Here is a 26,501-nt window from a genome sequence, read left to right on the forward strand (position 1 = left end):
GGTGCCCCCCTCCACCATAATCCACCTTGATAATATTGTAGCGGTGCTTAGGCGAAGCCCTGCGTTGGTAGAACATCATCATTGTCACCACGCCGTCGTGCTGACGGAACTCTCCCTCAAAGCTCGGCTGGATCGGAGTTCGAGGGACGTCATCGAGCTGAATGTGTGCTGAACTCGGAGGTGCCGTACGTTCGGTACTTGATCGGTCGGATCATGAAGACGTACGACTACATCAACTGCGTTGTGCTAACGCTTCCGCTTTCGGTCTACGAGGGTACGTGGACAACACTCTCCCACTACTAGGGAAAAGCCTAGCAGCAGCGCGGGTTTTGGGCCTATCAGTAGCGCGGGCAGGAGCGCTACTGATAAGGCGCTACAGCTAATGCTTAGCAATAGCGCGTCTTAACCCACGCTACTGCTAAATTGACTTAGTATTAGCGCTTCTTCGGAACATCGCTACTAGTAATTAGTAGTAGCGCTTCTCCTTACCCGCACTACTACTATTATTTAGTATTTTATTTCTTTTCTTTTTCATGTTGTATTCATACACCTTTACACAAGTTTTCATACAACAGGAATTTAGAGATTGTTTTTACATCATAATGAGTTATTACATCATGGGGTGAAAGAACTAATCCACGGTTCTTTCACCCAATGATATAATAATATCTTCATCATCATCATATCATTAACAACTTAGCATCATAATACATCATTGTCATATAACACCTCCTCAATATCACCGTTTTCATCATTGACATCACATAACACCTCCTCAAGATCATCATTATCAACTCTAACACATTACCACATAATAAACATATTGTACCTCATAGGACCTATTACATTCGATTAAGACCTACTACATTTTCTAAGGTAAAATAGCAAAAAACAAGATAGCCCCTGACTCTCCATTATGGAGAATGGAGATTAGCCTGTCTCCAATTCTTGCCTTTCGCTGAATGTTACTTCCAAGAACCTCCTTGCGAATGTCCATACATTTCTTCCATTCTCTGATGATCATGTGTTCACGGGTTTTAGAAATCTGATATGCACAGGTGAGCTCCGTAGATTTACCTGGCAGTATGTTCAGAACTGAGAGGCGACCATGCAGAGACATCAGATGAGGCACACAATCCATCGAGAGTTTCTGTTGAAAAACATAATAATAACTTCGTAGTTAGCAATGATGTACTAGTTTTAGAAGTATGCAAAAGATGCACGGATGTCGTAATAGTAAAAAATCTTACCAGGGTATCTCTAGAGAAGTTATTGTGGTTCAACACATGCACTACTGGCACGTATTCACCATAATTTGGAGGAGTTCGATAATAGTCATTGTAATTCTCAAGAAGAGTACAAAATGCGATCAGACGATTTTTCTCCTTATACGTTAATTCGGTGCCATCGGTGTAGTGGGTTTTATCTACCATCTTCCGCACAGTCTTTGAAGAATCAAAATAAGCTGTCAATGGAAATAAGCTATCAACTATTTTGAAATAAACAATATAAATTAGTTAATAACTATGTTTGAGAAACTCACATAGTGGTACAATCGGAAGCGTATCAACAAGGACCCAAATGTCCATATTGTCTTCCTCGCTGTCAGGATCACCAAGATCCATGGTGACAATCATACCCTCATAAAAACCATACATTTTGCAAAGTGCTTCCCAATTTTGGCAACCAAAATGGGTTACGCTCTGAGCATTGCACAGATTTACTTCAAAATTCATATCATGATGGGTCCTTAGGTGTATTTTCTTTGTTTCGAAATTTTCATGGTCTTTAAAACCCATCCTCTCCAAGACATAGCGTCTTGCATGGCATGTGATAAGCTAGTCGAATTGTAAAATATGAAAATTAGACGTTGAAATAGTTGAAGTCATGCTTAATTACGAAAAAACACTTGTCGTTGTTGCGTACCGTTTCACAATCGAAGGTCTCCTCGAGCTTAATGCTGAAGCGCCGATCTTCGTCCAGCCGAACGAACCTGTCGCACATACCTCGATCGTCGTGGCACCAGCTATACTCCCCCGGGAGACCGTCGTCGTCCGAGTACGACATTTCCTACAATCATAATTCAAAGATTAAACTTGTACATATTCTAGCACAATTCATGCCAGAATTCACGACAAAATCCGGCATGACCTTTGCTAAAAAAGGACATATCGAGCGCCTAAAATTTGCCGGAACGGAAATTAATCAACACTCCGGCAAAACATAGGCCACTCGGAGATGTAAACTGAACATGAACGGCCACTTGGGCAACCACATATCCTATTTGAGCAACAACACAAGATATACAAGGATATTTGGCTGGTCTCACCTCGATGTCGGAGGGGGTCGGTGACTGGGACGACGGCGGGGATGTCGGAGGGGGTCGGTGATGGGGACGACGGAGGTCACCTGAAACCATATAAGTTATCACTAATACATCCCGAATAATTGCTTAAACTAAAAAATAACAACAAACATGACATATTCAACTAGTTTTATTAATTCAACTAGTTCTTACTAAATATAAACTTACTATAGATAGAAAAAAACTAGTTCTTTCTAAAAATAAAGTAGTTCAACTAGTTATATTAATTATCTTACTAAAAATAGATTAGTTCTGTTAATTCAACTAGTTCAACTAGTTTATTAATTTACTTACTAAACTAGTTCAACTACAACTAAAGTAGTTCAACTACCACTATTACTACTAAAAATCTAGTACTAACTAAGCAACGTCTAGTACTAGCTAACCCTAAATTAACATCTACTACTACTAAATCTAGTACTAACTAGTGGCAGGGGGTGGGGGGCGACGGAGAGGTAGCTAGGGGCGGCGAGGTCGCGGGCGGTGGGAGGAGGGCTGCCGGCGGAGGAGGGAGGAGGGGCGGCCGCAGGCGGAGGGAGGAGGGCGGCGGCGGAGGAGGGAGGGGCGGCCGCAGGCGGAGGGAGGATGTGCGAGCAGGATGGAGGAGGGACGGAAGGAGGGGAGTACCTCGGCGGCGGACGAACGAAGGCGGCGGAGGCGGCGACGCACGATGACGGTTACGCGGGCGAGAGTGAGAGTTTGAGTGAGAGGGCCGGTCGTGCGCGTGGGGATAAGGTAGGGATAGTTGTAGCGCGTTTGCCAAAACGCACTACAGCTTACTTGAATAGCAGTAGCGTTGTTTAGTAAAGTGCGCTACTGCTATAGCTAGCGGGGGGGCGAGGTCATGGCAACTATAGCAGTAGCGCTGTATACAGTGGACGCGCTACTGCTATTCCCCAGTCAGCAGCGCGTTTTGGCGACACGCGCTGCTGCTAAGTAGCAATAGCGTGGTATTTTGAAGAGCGTTGCTGGTAAGATTCTGTGTATAGGCTTTTCCCTAGTAGTGTCCCCTCTCGTTGCTATGCATCACCATGATCTTGCGTGTGCGTAGGAATTTTTTTGAAATTACTACGTTCCCCAACAGTGGCATCCGAGCCAGGTTTTGTGCGTTGATGTTATATGCACGAGTAGAACACAAGTGAGTTGTGGGCGATATAAGTCATACTGCTTACCAGCATGTCATACTTTGGTTCGGCGGTATTGTTGGATGAAGCGGCCCGGACCGACATTACGCGTACGCTTACGCGAGACTGGTTCTACCGACGTGCTTTGCACACAGGTGGCTGGCGGGTGTCAGTTTCTCCAATTTTATTTGAACCGAGTGTGACTACGCCCGGTCCTTGCGAAGGTTAAAACAACACCAACTTAACAAACTATCGTTGTGGTTTTGATGCGTAGGTAGAACGGTTCTTGCTCAGCCCGTAGCAGCCACGTAAAACTTGCAACAACAAAGTAGAGGACGTCTAACTTGTTTTTGCAGGGCATGTTGTGATGTGATATGGTCAAAGCATGATGCTAAATTTATTGTATGAGATGATCATGTTTTGTAACCGAGTGATCGGCAACTGGCAGGAGCCATATGGTTGTCGCTTTATTGTATGCAATGCAATCGCCCTGTAATGCTTTACTTTATCACTAAGCGGTAGCGATAGTCGTAGAAGCATAAGATTGGCGAGACGACAACGATGCTATGATGGAGATCAAGGTGTCGCGCCAGTGACGATGGTGATCATGACGGTGCTTCGGAGATGGAGATCACAAGCACAAGATGATGATGGCCATATCATACTTCCTCCATTCCACAATGTAGTGCCTATAGATTTTTGTGAAAGTCAAACTTTGCCAACTTTGACCAAGTGTATAGAAAAAACTGTCTACATCTACAATACCAAACATGTGCATTCTGAAAATATAACTCATGATGTATCCAATGATGTGCATTTGGTATTCTAGATGTACCTACTTTTCTCTATAAACATGGTCAAAGTTTGTAATGTTTGACTTTTGTAAAAATCTATAGGCACTACATTATGGAACGGAGGGAGTATCACTTATATTGATTGCATGTGATGTTTATCTTTTATGCATCTTATTTTGCTTTGATTGACGGTAGCATTATAAGATGATCTCTCACTAAATTTCAAGATAAAAGTGTTCTCCCTGAGTATGCACCGTTGCCAAAGTTCGTCGTGCCCAGACACCACGTGATGATCGGGTGTGATAAGCTCTATGTCCATCTACAATGGGTGCAAGCCAGTTTTGCACACGCAGAATACTCAGGTTAAACTTGACGAGCCTAGCATATGCAGATATGGCCTCGGAACACTGAGACCGAAAGGTCGAGCATGAATCATATAGTAGATATGATCAACATAGTGATGTTCACCATTGAAAGCTACTCCAGAGCTCAAAGCTTAAATTGAGAGATAAAGTTGTTTTGGGTGGCATGCTTTTCCTGTCAACGAAAACGACTAAGAGTTTCCAATATCTTCCATGCTAAATAAATCATAGGCAGTTCCCAACAAATAAAGTTTATTCCTTTTTCCACCATTCTTCACAATCCATGGCTAGCTGAATCCAAGGGTGCCTTCCATACCAACACTTTCCAAGAAATTTATTATTTGACAACATAAAGTAATTTTTTGCATTTTGGGACTGGGCATCCCTATTACCACCACACTCTCGTGCAATGACAAGTGAATAAACACTCATCTTGATAATAACCTATTCAGCATGGAAAATATTGGCCACCCCTTGCCGCTTCATGAGTGGTACAGGCACACAAAAGAGAAGAATATTTTGAAAATTTAGAGTTGGCACATGCAGATTTACTTGGAACGACAAGGAAATACCGCATATAGGTAGGTATGGTGGACTCATTTGGCACAACTTGGTATTAAGGAATTGGATACACAAGTATTATCTCTACTAAGTACAAAATGGAGGCTAGCAAATAGATTGAGAAGCGACCAACCAAGGAATGAAAACCATCATAAAAGAACATTAAACATAACCAACATCGAATAATGCAACACAATAGGATGTAATTTCATTGCATAACTATTGACTTAATGTGCGTGCATAGGGAATCACAAATTTTAACACCAATATTCGTACTAAAGCATAATTACTCACCAACATAACTCACATATCACTATCTTAATATCTCAAAACTATTGAAAAGAATCAAGTTTAATGTCCAATGATCTTCATGAAAGTTTTTATTATATCTTCCCTGGATATCTATCACTTTGGGACTAAATTCTTTTTAAGCAAACTGCCATTGCAAATAACAAGCTCTCAAACAAATATAAGTGAAGAAAGACGGCACATGTTTCTTTAAAATTTTCACTCTCAAAATAGTATAAGTGAAGCATGAGAGGATTTCTTAAAAATTTCTACTAACTCTCAAAACAATCTAAGTGAAGCATGAGAGCATATTTCTTCAAAATAACAACACCACCGTGCTCAAAAAGATATAAGTGAAGTACTAGAGCAATTCCATAGCTCCAAAAAAATTAAGTGAAGCATAGAGAGCGATTCTAACAAACCTTAGCATAGTTATGGCTCTGTCAAATAAGTGTGTCTAGCAAGGATGATTGCATCAAACGATGGTCGTTAGAAGAAAGAGGGGATGCCTTCCGGGGCATCCCCAAGCTTAGTTGCTTCGTACTCCTTGAATATTACCTTGGGGTGCCATGGGCATCCCCAAGCTTAGGCTCTTTTCACTCCTTATTCCTTCATCCATCGTGATCTCACCCAAAACTCGAAAACTTCAATCACACAAAACTCAATAAAACCTTCGTGAGATCCGTTAGTATAATAAAACAAAATCACACTTCATGTACTATTCCGAACCCATTCAAATTTTATTATTGCATTATATCTAGTATATTTTAACTTAGCCATGGCTTACACCCCCCCCCCCCGATACAATCCATAGATTCGTCAAAACAAGCACATAACACAACGAAAACAGAATCTGTCAAAAATAGAATAGTATGTAGTAATCTGAACACCACAAAATTTCTAGATCTCCAAAAATTCTGAAAAAACTGGAAAACATGCAAAATTTGTATACCAATCCAGTCCAAAAAGAACCAGAGCACACATCAACTGCTTCTCTGAAACCTGCTATCTGTGCGTTATCCCTCTCATTTAGGCCAGCTGCTCCTCTGGCCTTAGAATTTCATTGAAATCTCCTATACAAACACATGGTAAAGTGATCTCCCCTAGAAGAAACTTCATTGTATCCCATGTTTTATACCTTAAACTTCTGTTCATCGCCCCATAGAAACATGACAGGCGACAAGGTTCCTTACCCGTCTCTATTACAACTGAATCGATGTGATACTGAGAAATTATTTTTATTTCAAGATTAATAAGATCCTTCCATTACAAGCAAAGAACCCCGCTTCGACCTCTACTAGCTACTCCAAAACTACTAGAAAAACCAAAACTACCCGCAAATCCTTCCACCTTATACTTTGCAAGTTGTGTCTCAACAATGCAAAGCACCGTCGGCGCACATGCCTCCATGAGACCGCGGAGCTCCCGAACTGTCACAGGATCGCCAATCCCGCGACAGTTCCAACATAGGGTCCTTATTGGGCTCGGCGGTCCTCCCCAATGGAGGCCGCCTGAGATGTCGTGTCCATGTCTTGCCCTCCAACCTCTCCATCACGCCTCCTCCCCTTAACAACAGGAACCTTTCTTTGGGGTAGTTGCTATCATCCACATATATGCACTCACCAACCCATTCTCTAGAAGCAACACTGTATCTACCACTTTCCTCGCTAGATTTGGTAGAGCCTGCCCACAGACATTGAGAGTGCCATTAGCAGATACCAGCCTTTTACGAGCTGACTTGTCTTTGTCCCCTGTGTACGGATGATCAGATGTATGCTCCATATCAACTAGACCTAAAACATTGGCCTCACTTCCTATACCTCCTCCTACACCTCCTCTTCCATGCCCGTGTCTCCCCCCTCTACTTCTTCAACCCCCCAACCTACCTTCTCTACTTCCTCCTTCCATACTTCCTTTGCCTCCCACCGCATATCTCGACGAGTCGTTGTTCCAAAGAAGCCAGTTACCCCACTCACAAGTGTGTGGGTCGTGTACTCCATCGCCACACTCTTCCACTGATGACCCATCAAACCATAGAAATAGCAAAACTCTAGCAACTTGTCATCATAAACAAGATACTTCTTGCGTTCTTTCAAAGTGATTGGAACAAATTGGACCAGAGGTTTATTAACATCCACATAAACTCTTACCCTCAGAGTGCTCGCCGTGTTGATTTTGCCTCCATTAACAATGACTGTGAACGGTGGTTCCCCCACCTTGGCTGCAACCTTCTCGGCTAGTTCCTTCTTAGCTGTTAAACCGTCCGACAAACCCTTGATCCGTGCCCAAAGTGGTAGCGTGTTTATCTTATACTCAGCTACATTGGTAAAACCATCATACTCTTGGATAATGACTGGAGCAGAATTACGAAAATCCATGGACCACCTTCCATGATCCTCTTCCAATCACCTAGGTAATGGCACTGTACCAGGAATAGATTTGGGCCCTTCACATTGAATGTTACACCCTGTGTTGATGCCCATGCGTTCATCATCTGCCTCAATAGGGCATGATGACTGAAGGGCTTCGTGGTATGAACACGGAAAAGCCCTAACCAGCGGACTCCTTTGATCAACTCATCCACTTCCTTGGACAGGTCCAGATCATCCTCCTCCTCCCCATGCAGATGCATCACCGCGAATTGATCTTCCAGATCTGCTTCTGGTCCGTACGAATCCTAGAACTCCTCCTCTCACATATCAGCATCCCTCTCTTTAGAGCCCCCTTCTCCCATCTCCTCCATTGCACCAGTCGCATCGACCTCCGCACACTTGTTGCACCCCCCTTCCCCATCTCCCCATCTTTCTCTTCTCTCACAACTGCCTCCTTCTCCTTCCTAATCTCCCCCCTCTCAACCATTTCTTGTGGTAAGCCAACCATGCAAACCGAGATCCGCAGGCTTGAAGATATTGTGCGTCCGACCGCCGGAGAAATCCGGCCGTCATGTAGGAATTTCGTGGACTCCGGTCGTAGCCGCATCGCCTAGGGGTTTCTCAAGAAATGCAAATATGTACTCCCTCCATTCCTAAATATAAGTCTTTTTAGAGATTTCACTACAAACTACATACGGATGTATATAGACATATTTTTTAGTGTAGATTCATTCATTTTGCTTCGTATTTAGTTCATAGTCGAATGTCTAAAAAGACCTATATTTAGGAAAGGAGGGAGTATTTCCAAATGTTTTTTTTGTTATAGGGCCGGGATTTTCTTACTTTTGTACAACATAGATTTTTCTTAAAAGAACAAATTCATGGATTCATAGTGAATGCGTACAAGTTTCCACAAAATTAGTTTTGAATTCGTTTGAAACTTTAAAATAATTTTATTTATTTATTTCAGAAAAAAGGGGCACCAAGATGGGAGCGCCTATTAGGCGCCTTCAGCGCCGCCGAAGGCAACTAGCCCCTGTGGCAACAACTGGTGGGCCGGTCCACGACCGCGCACGCTGGAAAAAATGTATTATCGTGCGAATAAACATCTAAGAAGGTGTATCTCTATGAATCGAACTCATGAACTCAGACTAGTCTTCGAGTTTGGCCAACTGGTACACCTACTGGATGCTAGTGATTAACTATAGCGCGAATTTATTTGAGAACCAATGTAGCAACGCTACTTATTGTACAGTCCCTCCCTTAGATTTTGATTTATTTGAAAATATTAATGAAAAACATGAATGTATGGAAAAAATGTGAACAAATTTGGAAAGTTGATGAACATGCATAAAAGAGTTGGCCAATGTAAAAAGGGTTCATGTATTCAAATAAGTTCACAAATTCAAAAATAAAAGTTCATGAAATTAAAGAAAAGTGCACTAATTTTTTAAAAAACTGTTCACAACAATGAAAAACGACCATGAGTTTGAAAAAAGTTCACGAATTTGAAAAAAGTTCATCGAATTTGAATACAGTTCACGGATTTGAAAAATGTTCATCGAATTTGAAAAATTGTTCATTGAATTGGAAAAGTTATTCGAATTTAAAAAAATCATCAACTTTTCCAAAAAGTTCATCAAGTTTGAAAAATAGTTCACTAAATTCGAAAAAGTTCATTAAATTTAAAAAAAGTTTATCAACTTTTCAAAGAGTTCACCGGGTTTGAAAAAAATCATCCAATTTGGCAATTCTTCATCAAATTGGAAAAAAATTTCATCGAATTTTAGAAAGTTTATCGTACTTGAAAAAAAAATCATCAAATTTAAAAAAAAGTTTATCAATTTATAAAAAAGTTTCATAAAATTTTAAAAAGTGCACATTAATTAAAATAAAAAGAAGAAACAGAAAAAGATAAGAAAAAAAGTACAAGAAAAAAGAAAAAATGAACCGAACTAAAGAACAAGTGAAAAGAAAACAATTATCTCACCAGCGAAGCATAGCCTGGTGGTCGGGACGAAGCGCTCGTTGTTGGTTCGAAACCTCGTTCTGCGAAATCACTAGTTAAAGAGTATTCGTTGCAAAGATCACACCCACCTTCCCAGGTTGTGACAAGTGGCGCGCGCTGCATGTGCGCCACTTGTCGAAACCTGTGAGTTTTCCCTTTTTTTCATAGATTTGTTTATTCAAAACGTTTTATCTCTTAAACCGTGCCTTCAAATCTCGAACCGTTTTCACCGTTGGATTCCTCACGTTGAGATCTTCCAAACTAGATCCTATGTTAATAGGTTTTGATGAACTTTTTTTCATAAAAAAACCAGACGAAAAAGCCGAACCGAGAGCATGGTGTTTTTCCCTTTCCGAAAGAGGCACGCCCGTACCTCTTGCGAAATCCGAACCGTGCCTCTTGCGAAAGCAAAATCGTGCCTCTCGCGGAAGGGAAAAAGAGAAAACATGTTTTTTTGTTTTCGAGGAGGCACGGCCGTGCCTCTGGCGAAAGCACAACAATGCCTCTCACGGAAGCAAAACCGTGCCTCTCGTGAAAAAAACTAGAAAACGCATTTTTTTGTTTCCGAGAGGCATGGTCGTGCCTATCGTGAAAGCACAACCGTGCCTCTCGCGGAAACAAACCGTGCCTCTCTCGGAAGAAAAAAAAACAGATTTCGTTTCCGAAAGGAACGGCCGTGCCTCTTGCGAAAGGACAACCGTGCCTCTCTCGAAAGCAAAACCGTGCCTCTTGCGGAAAAAAACAAATAGAAAACACATTTTTTTTCATTTCCGAGAGTCACGGCCGTGACTCGCGAAAGCAAAACCGAGACTCTCGTGAAATATAAAAAAATGCGTTTTTTCGCGCAATTTTTTTTTATTTTTTTGTTCTAAAAGTTAAGGAAGACCGGTGGAAAACCAAAACATCGAAAAAACCCGGAAAAACCCCGTTTAAAAAGCCGAAAACACATCAAAAAAAATCCAGAGGGAGCGCCCAGAGCGCGACATGTGGTGGGCGGCTGAGAGCGCGCCGATCGTTGTGAGCCCCCTGAAGGAGCGCTCGTTAACTAGTTGCTCTTCCCGTTCTGACTATATGGGCCAGCCTAGCACGTAACGGGCGCCTACAACGCCAAATATGATTCACCAGGGAACGCCTATAGCCCCGCCGAAGGCAGGTGGCGCCTGTGGTAGCGGCTGGTGGGCCTGCCCACGACCGCACAAGCAGAAAAAATGTATTATTGCGCGAATAGACATCTAAAAAGGTGTATCCAGAAATAAGAGACGAAACATCCTACAAGCCTCCTTAGAGATCAGCGAATCTAGGCCGTTGGATCGGTTTCCTTGATGCGTTTCTGGGCGTCAGATCAAGATCTGGATGAACCTGGGCCGTTGGATCTGAGGTAAACACTGCTGGAACGAATAGTAAGTGGTTCCAATGCCTCCCCGCGATGCCTGTTTACTCTGTTTAATCGGCCGGACGTCACTGACGTGTGGGTCCCGTCGCGGGTGGGCCGCACGTATTAGCGACCGTGGCTGTGGCTCTGGCGCGTCCGTCCCGTCGTGTGCACCGGCGGTAAAATATCATGTGCCACCGCACGTTATATCCAGCCCCCGCCGATGGTATTTTGGTCTTTTCGCTTCCAGGGGCGTGCCTGGCATGCGACGGTTCACTCGTGCGGCTATGGGGTGGGGGAGGGCGGTGGCCCATCCTTTCGTCCTCTCATTCGTCTGCCTCGTCTCCTTCTCTCTAGATCTCGTTTTCTCTCGTCGCCGCCGCTCCTCCTCCTCGATTTGACTCCGTTCTTCAGGTGGTTTCCCTCTACCTCAGCGGCGAGCAGCGTGCGCCAAGGGGCAAAGGGTGCTCCGAATCTGGATCCGGGCGCGGTGGCGGCCATGGCCAAGCTCGAGCTCGGGCGTGTGGGTGCGCTAGTGAGGTCCCTGTTGTCCACTTCCCCGGCATTCCGGCGTCGTTGCCGTCGTCCTCGCGTGCACACGACAAGAGGAGTGCGGCGCTCCTCTCTCGTTCACTGCCCTTCGCGTCGGCAGCCGAGAACAGTGGCGCCCACCCTCAGGCTCGCCGGGAAGAATCAGGGCTTTCTTCGCTGGTGGTCCATCACCGGGATCCACGCCGGTTACCGCTCTCCCTTCGCCGGAGGAGTGATGAGGAGGCCAGACGAAACACGCCGTTGCCGGGTTCCAGTGGCTCGGCCAGGTCCTCCATTGCGCAGACCCCTCCTCCATGACCGCTCTGACGTCCTTCCCTCATGCCCTCTTACCCTCCTGCCCGTGCCTTTCTGTTGAGTAAATAGGCAATTTCTCGATTAAATTAATCCACGAGTAAATCACTAGCATGGCATTGACTAAGTTGGTGACGTACTAACTTTGATCTAAACATGCACGTACTAAGCAAATAGTATACAAATCTACACATACTGCTAGTACTGCTAATATGAAAATAATCGGGAGCGGGATAAATGAGTTATACCCTCCAGTAGGCCATGCAGAGGCCGCGGCTTTGGTGGCAGCAGCGGCGTCCTCGGCGGCCTTCTTGTCGGCTTCAGCTTTCTCGGTGGCGACACGGTCGGCATTGGTGGACATGGTGATGATGAAGGCGACGCGGACGTAGAGGAAGTAGACGATCGAAAGCGAGCAGTCGCGTAATCGCTGCCCAAAAACCTATTCGCCCCTCACCCCGTACAGGAACCAGAAGGGCGTGGTTTCGGAGACCTGCTCTCCCGTCGACCGTGTACGCGGCGGACGGGATGGAGTCACCGGCGACAGCAGCAGCAAAGGAACGATGGTGGGCGTGCGCGTGAGCAGATGTGATCTGTTCGTGGCGGCTAGGGTTAGGGGACACAACACACTTATATAGACGTAGCCGCTTGGAGAGACGTGGGCTTGACCCACATCCGAGTCCGTGATAGCCCACGATCCGACGTCTCAGATCGTGGCCCTACTGTCAGAACCTCTTCGTTAGTGACTGGCAAAAATAAGCGCATAGGTGTGAGCTCGGCTCGGCTCATTCCCGCAACCCGCGGCGCGTCGTGACGAGGCGAGGCGAGGCGTGGCGAGGCGGGCGGCGGAGGAGGAGCGCGCGAGGGCCTCTTCTCTTCTCAATCTCCAATAGCATGTAGAAGAGCCACCCTTATAAACCACTCCAACTTCTCTTCCACTAGCATGGTGGGACTAAACTTCCCAACACCTTGTCATGCCACCTACATGGGCCCTTAGAGATCAAATCTGAAATTGTCATATGGGCTCTAGGCCCATCTCACATTTCAACAATCCCCCACCAGATCTCAGGGGCCCACTTTGTCCTTTGTTCCAAACACTGTTTTGATATACTAGTGTTTCAGTGAAGACCTGTTAAGGTTGAGCTTCACCTAGAGCAAGTGGCTACACTCCTTCACAACTGAACAATGGACTATGCCTTGAATTGTCAGTTTGGCGTAAAGAAGTTTCACCACATGTCTTACTAGTACTGGGCTGCCGAATGCTGACCCCTCGGGTGGAGCATATAAGTCACACTCCTGGCCTATTCATGAGCTTACTAGAGATCACCCCAATCTCATAGACTGTGACTAGCAGTCGGGCTCACATAGGTATGTTCCTCCAAAGATCGCTCTGTAGGATAGCATCTTGCTTATACATATAAGCCTTTGAACACATTAAGACAATAGTCATCCTTCCATATAGTTTCCGAGAGTATTGCATCTCCAACAGAGTGGGTTAGTAAAGTTACTCTCCTCAGTTCACCACTGGCTTGTTTTCCCAGGTCCTACTTCACGGGATCTCCCATCACATAGGTTGGGTTACCACCATGGTAACTCATGTGGGTCTCATACCCATCTCCCTCGATGCACTATCTATCACTACACTTGATAGCCCTTTCGTAAAGGGATCTGCCAGATTCTTAGCCGTATGGACATAGTCCAACGCTATCACTCCGGAGTTTCTTAATTTTCTGACAGCTTTTAATCTCATTCTTATGTGTTTGTTGGACTTCATGTTGTCCTTTGAACTCTTCACCTTGGTGATGACAGTCTGATTATCACAGTTCATAAGGATAGCCGGAACCGGTTTATCAACCAGTGGCAAGTCCATCAAAAGATCTCGAAGCCATCCTGCTTCAACACCAGAAGTGTCTAATGCTGTTAATTCTGCTTCCATTGTCGATCTCGTTAAGATCGTTTGCTTGCAAGACTTCCAGGAAACAGCGCCACCTCCAAGAGTAAACATATACCCAGTTGTGGCCTTCATCTCATCAGCATCAGAGATCCAATTCGCATCACTATACCCTTCAAGTACCGACGGGTCTCCGGTATAGTGAAGTCCATAGTTCATAGTACCTTTCAGATAGCGCATAACTCTTTCAACAGCATGCCAATGTACATCACCCGGTTTGGCAACAAACCGGCTCAGTTTGCTCACAGCAAATGCGATGTCAGGCCTCGTTGCGCTCGCTAGGTACATCAGTGAACCAATGATTTGAGAATATCTCAATTGATCTCTAGCCATGCCTTTGGACTTTCAAATCAACATGCTAGGATCATATGGTGTTTGAGATGGTGTGCAGTCCGAATATCCAAAACGACTCAACACCTTCTCAACATAATGGGATTGCAGAAGTGTGATCCCACCCTCATTATCTCTCAGTAGCTTGATGTTCAAGACAACATCAGCCACACCAAGATCCTTCATCTCAAAGTTTTGAGACAGAAACGACTTAACCTCCTCAATGACTTTGAGGTTGGTTCCGAATATCAGTATGTCATCAACATACAAGCATAGTATAACTCCTTCGCCCCCACCATGGCGATAGTATACACATCTGTCAGCTTCATTAACAACGAAGCCAACAGATGTCAGAGTTGTATTAAACTTATCATGCCATTGCTTAGGTGCTTGCTTCAGGCCATATAAAGATTTCAGCAACCTACACACCTTTCTTTCCTGACCATCTATCACAAAGCCATCTGGCTGTTGCATGTAGATTTCCTCATTTAGCTCTCCATTCAGAAAATCCGTCTTAACATCCATTTGATGGACGAGAAGACCATGTGAGGCCGCTAACGAGAGTAATACTCGAATGGTGATCAGTCTAGCCACAGGTGAATAAGTATCGAAGAAATCTTCCTCTTCTTTCTGGTCATAGCCCTTGGCCACAAGCCTAGCCTTGTACTTTTCAATTGTACCGTCGGGCCTAAGCTTCTTTTTGAACACCCACTTACATCCCAATGGTTTGCAACCATAGGGACGCTCAGTGATCTCCCATGTACCGTTAGCCATGATGGAATCCATCTCGCTACAGACCGCATCCTTCTAGTAGTCAGCTTCTGGAGAGGCATACGCTTCTGAGATAGAAGTGGGAGTATCATCCACGAGGTACACAAAGAAATAATCACCAAAGGTCTTTGCAGTCCTTTGTCTCTTGCCCCTACCAAGGGTTTCCTCGTCATCCTCATCATGTGTTCGTTCATAATATTCCATAGGAATGGCAGGCTCAAGAATCTCCTCAGATTCCTGTCTAGAAGTGCTTTGCATATCTCTCATGGGAAAAATATCCTCAAAGAATGTAGCATCCTTAGACTCCATAATTGTACCGACCTTCTGGTCAGGTACCTCAAATTTCACTACTAGAAATCTATAGCCAACGCTGTTCTTAGAGTAGCCCAAATTAAGGCAATCCACAGTCTTGGGTCCAAGCTTACGCTTTTTGGGGATCAGCACATTGATTTTCGCCAAACAGCCCCAAGTGCGCAAGTATGAGAGTGTTGTCCTTCTCTTTGCCCATTTCTCATAGGGAGTGATCTCATTATCCTTTGTCGGAACTTTATTCAGGACATGACATGCCGTCAATATAGCCTCCCCCCACCATGCCTTGGATAAACCCGATGTATCTAACATGGCGTTAACCAGATCAGTTAGAGTACGGTTTTTCTGCTCGGCAACCCCGTTTTACTGGGGAGAATAGGGAGGCGTCCTCTCATGAATAATGCCGTGTTCCGCACAGAAGGAATCAAACTCACTCGAGAAGTACTCTCCACCGCGATCTGACCGGATTCGTTTAATTTTCTTTTCAAGTTGATTCTCAACTTCTGCCTTATAGATTTTAAAGTAGTGTAGAGCCTCATCTTTAGTATTTAACAGATATACAGAGCAATATCTAGTGGAATCATCTATCAATGTCATGAAGTATTTCTTTCCGCCTTTAGTCAACACACCATTCATCTCACAAAGATCAGAATGTATGAGTTCTAATGGTGCCAAGTGCCTCTCCTCCGCGGCCTTGTGAGGCTTGCGAGGTTGCTTAGCTTGCACACATGATAGGCACTTAGAACCTTTGGCTAAAGTGAAACTCGGGATTAAATCCAACTTGGCTAGCCGTGTCATAACACCGAAACTAATGTGACAAAGACGTGAATGCCAAACTTCAGATTCATTAACATTCGAATGAATATGGTTCACGACTTTATTACAAAAATCTACGAGGGAAAGGCGGAACATCCCTCCGCTCTCATAACCTTTTCCAACAAAGAGTTCATATTTCGTAACAACTAATTTATTAGACTCGAAAACCAACTTAAACCCTTCTCTACATAGAAGGGAGCCACTAACGAGGTTCTTCTTGATGGCGGGGACATGCTGCACGTTCTTCAGCTGCACGATCCTTCTCGAAGTAAACTTCAGATCGACCGTGCCAACACCATGAACAGAAGCACTCGCGCCATTCCCCATCAATACGGACCCGTGACCTGTGACCTGGTAAGAAGTGAACAATGAAATGTCAGCACACACATGAACACTTGCACCTGTGTCCACCCACCAATCGGTAGGCTGAAACACTGAAAAAACAGTAAATAAATTACTGTACCCAGATGCACCATTCTCATTGTTGCACACAATCATGTTGACAGACTTGGAGTCCTGTCCTGGCTTCTTATACTTGTTTGGGCACTTGTGGGCCCAATGTTCAACCGAACCACAAGTAAAGCAGCCCTCATCCTTCTTGTTCTTCTTGAAGGTCTTCTTACCCTTCTTATTAAAGTCGGTATTGTGTTGGACACCGTTCTTTCCCTTGGGCTTGTGGGAGTTGAAGTTCTCTGGTTCACCATGTTGGCGACAGAAGTCCCTTCGGCCCCTTTTCCGTGCGAGTCCTTTGCCATCGAATTCTGCTCAACACTCAGATGGCCAATGACATCCTCCACAGAGAATTCACGCCTCTGATGTTTCAGAGTGGTGGCAAAGTTCCTCCAGGAATTGGGGAGCTTAGCGATTATGCAGCCCGCGACAAACTTGCCCGGTAACTCGCACTTCAGAAGCTCAAGCTCCTTAACAATGCATATTATCTCATGAGCCTGCTCCAGTACAGGACGGTTCTCAACCATCTTGTAATAGTGGAATTGCTCTATAATATACATCTCGCTCCCTGCATTGGCGGCCCCGAACTTAGATTCGAGCGCCTCCCACAAGTCCTTGGCGACATGCACATGTAAATATGCGTCGACCAGTTTATCTCCGATCACGCTAAGAACTGCTCCGAGAAACACAGTGGTTGCCTCCCTGAACGCCTTCTCCTGTTCAGGAGCAATCGTTCCCGTGGACACACCGGTGACCCAGAACACGTTCATAGCCGTGAGCCATAAAGTGGTCTTTGTCTGCCAACGCTTAAAATACGTACCGGTAAACTTATCCGGTTTCAGTGCCGCGGCAAAGCCACTTGCCGAAAAATTCCTACATATAATAGGTTTTTGGATTGTTGAGTAAATAGGCAATTTCTCGATTAAATTAATCCACGAGTAAATCACTAGCATGGCATTGACTAAGTTGATGACGTACTGACTTTGATCTAAACATGCACGTACTAAGCAAACAGTAGACAAATCTACACATACTGCTAGTACTGCTAATATGAAAATAATCAGGAGCGGGATAAACGAGTTATACCCTCCAGTAGGCCATGCAGAGGCCGCGGCTTTGGTGGCAGCAGCGGCGTCCTCGGCGGCCTTCTTGTCGGCTTCAGCTTTCTCGGTGGCGGCACGGTCGGCGTCGGTGGACATGGTGATGATGAAGGCGACGCGGACGTAGAGGAAGTAGACGATCGGAAGCGAGCAGTCACGTAATCGCTGCCCAAAAACCTATTCGCCCCTCACCCCGTACAGGAACCAGAAGGGCGTGGTTTCGGAGACCTGCTCTCCCGTCGACCGTGTACCGGCGAACGGGATGGAGTCACCGGCGGCAGTAGCAGCAAAGGAACGACGGTGGGCGTGCGCGTGAGCAGATGTGATCTGTTTGTGGCGGCTAGGGTTAGGGGACACAACACACTTATATAGACGCAGCCGCATGGAGAGACGTGGGCTTGACACACATCCGAGTCCGTGACAGCCTACGATCCGACGTCTCAGATCGTGGCCCTACTGTCAGAACCTCTTCGTTAGTGACTGGCAAAAATAAGCGCATAGGTGTGAGCTCGACTCGGCTCATTCCCGCAACCCGCGGCGCGTCGTGACGAGGCGAGGCGAGGCGTGGCGAGGCGGGCGGCGGAGGAGGAGCGCGCGAGGGCCTCTTCTCTTCTCAAGCTCCAATAGCATGTAGAAGAGCCACCCTTATAAACCACTCCAACTTCTCTTCCACTAGCATGGTGGGACTAAACTTCCCACCACCTTGTCATGCCACCTACATGGGCCCTAGGAGATCAAATCTGAAATTGTCATATGGGCTCTAGGCCCATCTCACATTTCAACAATCCCCCACCAGATCTTAGGGTCCCACTTTGTCCTTTGTTCCAAACGCTGTTTTGATATACTAGTGTTTCAGTGAAGACCTGTTAAGGTTGAGCTTCACCTATAGCAAGTGACTACACTCCTTCACAACTGAACAATGGACTATGCCTTGAATTGTCAGTTTGACGTAAAGAAGTTTCACCACATGTCTTACTAGTGCTGGGCTGCCGAAGGCTGACCCCTTGGGTGGAGCATATAAGTCACACTCCTGGCCTATTCATGAGCTTACTAGAGATCACCCCAATCTCATAGACCGTGACTAGCAGTCGGGCTCACATAGGTATGTTCCTCCAAAGATCGCTCTGTAGGATAGCATCTTGCTTATACATATAAGCCTTGGAACACATTAAGACAGTAGTCATCCTTCCATACAGTTTCCGAGAGTATTGCATCTCCAACAGAGTGGGTTAGTAAAGTTACTCTCCTCAGTTCACCACTGGCTTGTTTTCCCAGGTCCTACTTCACGGGATCTCCGATCACATAGGTTGGGTTACCACCATGGTAACTCATGTGGGTCTCATACCCATCTCCCTCGATGCACTATCTATCACTACACGTGATAGCCCTTTCGTAAAGGGATCTGCCAGATTCTTAGCCGTATGGACATAGTCCAACGCTATCACTCCGGAGTTTCTTAATTTTCTGACAGCTTTTAATCTCATTCTTATGTGTTTGTTGGACTTCATGTTGTCCTTTGAACTCTTCACCTTGGTGATGACAGTCTGATTATCACAGTTCATAAGGATAGCCGGAACCGGTTTATCAACCAGTGGCAAGTCCATCAAAAGATCTCGAAGCCATCCTGCTTCAACACCAGAAGTGTCTAATGCTGTTAATTCTGCTTCCATTGTCGATCTCGTTAAGATCGTTTGCTTGCAATACTTCCAGGAAACAGCGCCACCTCCAAGAGTAAACATATACCCAGTTGTGGCCTTCATCTCATCAGCATCAGAGATCCAATTCGCATCACTATACCCTTCAAGTACCGACGGGTCTCCGGTATAGTGAAGTCCATAGTTCATAGTACCTTTCAGATAGCGCATAACTCTTTCAACAGCATGCCAATGTACATCACCCGGTTTGGAAATAAACCGGCTCAGTTTGCTCACAGCAAATGCGATGTCAGGCCTCGTTGCGCTCGCTAGGTACATCAGTGAACCAATGATTTGAGAATATCTCAATTGATCTCTAGCCATGCCTTTGGACTTTCGAATCAACACGCTAGGATCATATGGTGTTTGAGATGGTGTGCAGTCCGAATATCCAAAATGACTCAACACCTTCTCAACATAATGGGATTGCAGAAGTGTGATCCCACCCTCATTATCTCTCAGTAGCTTGATGTTCAAGACAACATCAGCCACACCAAGATCCTTCATCTCAAAGTTTTAAGACAGAAACGACTTAACCTCCTCAATGACTTTGAGGTTGGTTCCGAATATTAGTATGTCATCAACATACAAGCATAGTATAACTCCTTCGCCCCCACCATGGCGATAGTATACACATTTGTCAGCTTCATTAACAATGAAGCCAACAGATGTCAGAGTTGTATTAAACTTATCATGCCATTGCTTAGGTGCTTGCTTCAGGCCATATAAAGATTTCAGCAACCTACACACCTTTCTTTCCTGACCATCTATCACAAAGCCATCTGGCTGTTGCATGTAGTTTCCTCATTTAGCTCTCCATTCAGAAAATCCGTCTTAACATCCATTTGATGGACGAGAAGACCATGTGAGGCCGCTAACGAGAGTAATACTCGAATGGTGGTCAGTCTAGCCACAGGTGAATAAGTATCAAAGAAATCTTCCTCTTCTTTCTGGTCATAGCCCTTGGCCACAAGCCTAGCCTTGTACTTTTCAATCGTACCGTCGGGGCTAAGCTTCTTTTTGAACACCCACTTACATCCCAATGGTTTGCAACCATAGGGACGCTCAGTGATCTCCCATGTACCATTAGCCATCATGGAATCCATCTCGCTACGGACCGCATCCTTCCAGTAGTCAGCTTCTGGAGAGGCATACGCTTCTGAGATAGAAGTGGGAGTATCATCCACGAGGTACACAAAGAAATCATCACCAAAGGTCTTTGCAGTCCTTTGTCTCTTGCCCCTACCAAGGGTTTCCTCGTCATCCTCCTCAGGATTTTCATCATGTGTTCGTTCATAATATTCCATAGGAATGGCAGGCTCAGGAATCTCCTCAGATTCCTGTCTAGAAGTGCTTTGCATATCTCTCATGGGAAAAATATCCTCAAAGAATGTAGCATCCTTAGACTCCATAATTGTACCGACCTTCTGGTCAGGTACCTCAGATTTCACTACTAGAAATCTATAGCCAACGCTGTTCTTAGCGTAGCCCAAATTAAGGCAATCCATAGTCTTGGGTCCAAGCTTACGCTTTTTGGGGATCGGCACATTGATTTTCGCCAAACAGCCCCAAGTGCGCAAGTATGAGAGTGTTGTCCTTCTCTTTGCCCATTTCTCATAGGGAATGATCTCATTATCCTTTGTCGGAACTTTATTCAGGACATGACCTGCCGTCAATATAGCCTCCCCCCACCATGCCTTGGATAAACCCGATGTATCTAACATGGCGTTAACCAGATCAGTTAGAGTACGGTTTTTCTGCTCGGCAACCCCGTTTGACTGGGGAGAATAGGGAGGCGTCCTCTCATGAATAATGTCGTGTTCCGCACAGAAGGAATCAAACTCACTCGAGAAGTACTCTCCACCGCGATCTGAGCGGATTCGTTTCATTTTCTTTTCAAGTTGATTCTCAACTTCTGCCTTATAGATTTTAAAGTAGTGTAGAGCCTCATCATTAGTATTTAACAGATATACAGAGCAATATCTAGTGGAATCATCTATCAATGTCATGAAGTATTTCTTTCCACCTTTAGTCAACACAACATTCATCTCACAAAGATCAGAATGTATGAGTTCTAATGGTGCCAAGTGCCTCTCCTCCGCGGCCTTGTGAGGCTTGCGAGGTTGCTTAGCTTGCACACATGATAGGCACTTAGAACCTTTGGCTAAAGTGAAACTCGGGATTAAATCCAACTTGGCTACCCGTGTCATAACACCAAAACTTATGTGACAAAGACGTGAATGCCAAACTTCAGATTCATTAACATTCGAATGAATATGGTTCACGACTTTATTACAAAAATCTACGAGGGAAAGGCGGAACATCCCTCCGCTCTCATAACCTTTTCCAACAAAGAGTTCATATTTCGTAACAACTAATTTATTAGACTCGAAAACCAACTTAAACCCTTCTCTACATAGAAGGGAGCCACTAACGAGGTTCTTCTTGATGGCGGGGACATGCTGCAAGTTCTTCAGCTGCACGATCCTTCTCGAAGTAAACTTCAGATCGACCGTGCCAACACCATGAACAGAAGCACTCGCGCCATTCCCCATCAATACGGACCCGTGACCTGTGACCTGGTAAAAAGTGAACAATGAAATGTCAGCACACACATGAACACTTGCACCTGTGTCCACCCACCAATCGGTAGGCTGAAACACTGAAAAAACAGTAAATAAATTACTGTACCCAGATGCACCATTCTCATTGTTGCACACAATCATGTTGACAGACTTGGAGTCCTGTCCTGGCTTCTTATACTTGTTTGGGCACTTGTGGGCCCAATGTTCAACCGAAGCACAAGTAAAGCAGCCCTCATCCTTCTTGTTCTTCTTGAAGGTCTTCTTACCCTTCTTCTTAAAGTCGGTATTGTGTTGGACACCGTTCTTTCCCTTGGGCTTGTGGGAGTTGAAGTTCTCTGGTTCACCATGTTGGCGACAGAAGTCCCTTCGGCCCCTTTTCCGTGCGAGTCCTTTGCCATCGAATTCTGCTCAACACTCAGATGGCCAATGACATCCTCCACAGAGAATTCACGCCTCTGATGTTTCAGAGTGGTGGCAAAGTTCCTCCAGGAATTGGGGAGCTTAGCGATTATGCAGCCCGCGACAAACTTGCCCGGTAACTCGCACTTCAGAAGCTCAAGCTCCTTAACAATGCATATTATCTCATGAGCCTGCTCCAGTACAGGACGGTTCTCAACCATCTTGTAATCGTGGAATTGCTCTATAATATACATCTCGCTCCCTGCATTGGCGGCCCCGAACTTAGATTCGAGCGCCTCCCACAAGTCCTTGGCGACATGCACATGTAAATATGCGTCGACCAGTTTATCTTCGATCACGCTAAGAACTGCTCCGAGAAACACAGTGGTTGCCTCCCTGAACGCCTTCTCCTGTTCAGGAGCAATCGTTCCCGTGGACACACCGGTGACCCAGAACACGTTCATAGCCGTGAGCCATAAAGTGGTCTTTGTCTGCCAACGCTTAAAATACGTGCCGGTAAACTTATCCGGTTTCAGTGCTGCGGCAAAGCCACTTGCCGAAAAATTCCTACACATAATAGGTTTTTGGATTGTTGAGTAAATAGGCAATTTCTCGATTAAATTAATCCACGAGTAAATCACTAGCATGGCATTGACTAAGTTGATGACGTACTGACTTTGATCTAAACATGCACGTACTAAGCAAACAGTAGACAAATCTACACATACTGCTAGTACTGCTAATATGAAAATAATCAGGAGCGGGATAAACGAGTTATACCCTCCAGTAGGCCATGCAGAGGCCGCGGCTTTGGTGGCAGCAGCGGCGTCCTCGGCGGCCTTCTTGTCGGCTTCAGCTTTCTCGGTGGCGGCACGGTCGGCGTCGGTGGACATGGTGATGATGAAGGCGACGCGGACGTAGAGGAAGTAGACGATCGGAAGCGAGCAGTCGCGTAATCGCTGCCCAAAAACCTATTCGCCCCTCACCCCGTACAAGAACCAGAAGGGCGTGGTTTCGGAGACCTGCTCTCCCGTCGACCGTGTACGCGGCGGACGGGATGGAGTCACCGGCGGCAGCAGCAGCAAAGGAACGACGGTGGGCGTGCGCGTGAGCAGATGTGATCTGTTCGTGGCGGCTAGGGTTAGGGGACACAACACACTTATATAGACGCAGCCGCGTGGAGAGACGTGGGCTTGACCCACGTCCGAGTCCGTGACAGCCCATCCGTTAGTGACTGGCAAAAATAAGCGCATAGGTGTGAGCTCGGCTCGGCTCATTCCCGCAACCCGCGGCGAGGCGGGCGGCGGAGGAGGTGCGCGCGAGGGCCTCTTCTCTTCTCAAGCTCCAATAGCATGTAGAAGAGCCACCCTTATAAACCACTCCAACTTCTCTTCCACTAGCATGGTGGGACTAAACTTCCCACCACCTTGTCATGCCACCTACATGGGCCCTTAGAGATCAAATCTGAAATTGTCATATGGGCTCTAGGCCCATCTCACATTTCAACACTTTCCATGGGGCTCCCCTGACGGTGTTGTGCCGGCCAGGTGAGAAACGGCAGGAAGAATAGGAAGTAGAGAGGGTGGTGGTGGAGGAAGAGGATATCGCTGTCGGCAGCTCTGCGTCCATTCATCCAGGTTCGGTAACCTCTCCCCCTCTCTCTCCTTCTCGATCTGTTCTTTTTCTCTGTGGGCTACATCTAAATATATTAGATCAGGTTATTAAAAGTCATATTGCCCTGAACAGATTGTGTGTTTTTGGTTTATAACTCTCTGCAATGAAAGTACTCAACGGCAAATGATCATGTGCATCTGCTCTTTTCTGAGAATGAAATATGTGTCTCTCTGGATAGATGCCTATGAACAAATGTGACCAATTAATTGGATTTGTTTGATTTGTTTCAGCTTTTAGTATGAAGATCGCCATTTTTTTACCTAATACTTACTTTTGAAAGCTGCTTGCTGTCACCAAAATGTTAGACTAGCATACTGGAGATTTCAAAAGTAACAGTTCGCGTGCCATAATAAGAACTCTATTTTAACCTGTTGTGGTTTTATATCTGTGTACCTATGCTTCCTTTGGAATTTTGGTTTGGCTTAATCATTTTTCAATAGGGCAGTGACCTGTCAGGGGTCGTGTTGAGCGGCAGCCTTGGCTATCAGCTATTGTTAGGCCTGGAATCATTAAGGAAAGTGTGAGTTGGGTGCAACCGTGAAGTCTCCAGTTCTCGGTCGCCATCGTGGTTGTGCAACTTATTTGAATTTTCATTCATTTCTGTAGCACAGTGATATGAGTGACAACAAGCTCTGCACTGAAACTCGTACTTGCTCCCGGCAATTCTGGTTCAGCTTAAGGCTTTAAGGTTTTTCTCCTTTCATAGTTATTGTTGGCATGGCTAATTTCATCCAACCGATTTTATGATACTTTTGTGATGCAGAAATCTGCAAGGGGACGCCTTTTACTAGCGGTATTCCTTACTCAATACCTCATATTTCTGAATCTGGAGACGCTGTAAGAACCTCTTTCATATTATTGTCCTTGATTCTTTATATTCTTCACATGAATTTTTTCTTGAATTAATCAATAGAAATGTCATAATAATCACTAAGCATACAGTTGACGGACATGTCCTCTCACCTTCTAAAGTTCTCAAAGCTGTAACTTGAAAATATCAACTTCAGAGTTTGTTGTAGTATCTCTTATTAAAGCTATATTTTCTTCTCACAGTAAAACTCTATTTTTGTCAACAGGGATCTCTCTATCAACCAATTCTTAGGTAACTTGCCCTAGAGTTTCCAATACATCACAGGCATCAAGACACTGCGAGGCGACTGAATTTTAGGGAACTATATATACTAGTTTTTCCTCGATGTTCTCCTTCGGATCAACAAATGACCCACCTGTCCTTCAAGGTAAACTTACAGTCATTTCTCCTGAGTGTAACCTGCTGATCCTTAGTCATTTGCTCCTGAGTGTGATCCTAAGATTAAATAGTGGTCTCTTGCACACCAATTTGATTTCTTACAATGGTTGTTAGTTAGTTAATCTTTATTCTATCATCACTCACAACTTTTCTAACTCTTTTTTGTAAAGAATTAAATCTATCATGAGCCTACACTATATATATTTATTTTAGCTCCACAAATATTGTTTGGAACTAATATCCGTTTAAAAGTTATTGTGCTCCCCATCTCTTCTTCTACTTGATTTGTTCTACATTTTGCGCCGCCATAAAAAAGTTTCTCTGCTATTTAATTAGGCTAAGTTAGTGATATGTCTCTCAACTAGCAGGAGCACTTGTGAGCGGCTACCACGAGGTGACCAGTACACAAGCAGCTGCATACCACAACAGGGGCACACAGATGCTGTAATATTCAGGTTGACCTGACCATCTCAACCTTTTGCAAGATCTTATTCTTATGCAGACTTCCCTTGCAATGTGCAGCAGCCTAGCAAATTCATTACTGCTGATTCATTCAGTACGTAGTATTTGCTGTAAATACTTGCTTCTGCGATGATAAAGAAATGGTTTTAACATATTCAACATATTTTCTTTAGCGTTGCGGCTCATAGCATCCGCTTAATTCAGTGATTTGATTCAGCTATATCAGAACAGATAAATATGGGTCTAAAAATTAGTCACAGTAATTTGGTTACTTTAAACCCTTGGATTAGATACATTATTTTGTGAACACGACAAGACAATTTTGTAAAGAAAGGTGATCAGATCTGAAGCCTATATGCTATCTATGGGTGATTTTTCCGACCTCAGAAACCTGTAGTTGGTTCCCTCTCCGTAATATGTTTTGTCATCAAGAGATTTGCTAAAGAACTAAATGGTGATGCATAGCCTACTGCATGCAGCCACAAATTGGACCAGTAAGTAGAAAAAAGCACAAAACGTTTTCCTTGCAGACTTTAATGCTCCAGTTTCAACTACTTGTACGTTTATGTTGCCTTTGATGTGACTGTTGTACGAGCCTATATTATTGTCTTCTCTCCTATACTTG

Source organism: Triticum aestivum, chromosome 6B, assembly GCF_018294505.1.
Source record: "Triticum aestivum cultivar Chinese Spring chromosome 6B, IWGSC CS RefSeq v2.1, whole genome shotgun sequence".
NCBI classification, from domain to species: domain Eukaryota; kingdom Viridiplantae; phylum Streptophyta; class Magnoliopsida; order Poales; family Poaceae; genus Triticum; species Triticum aestivum.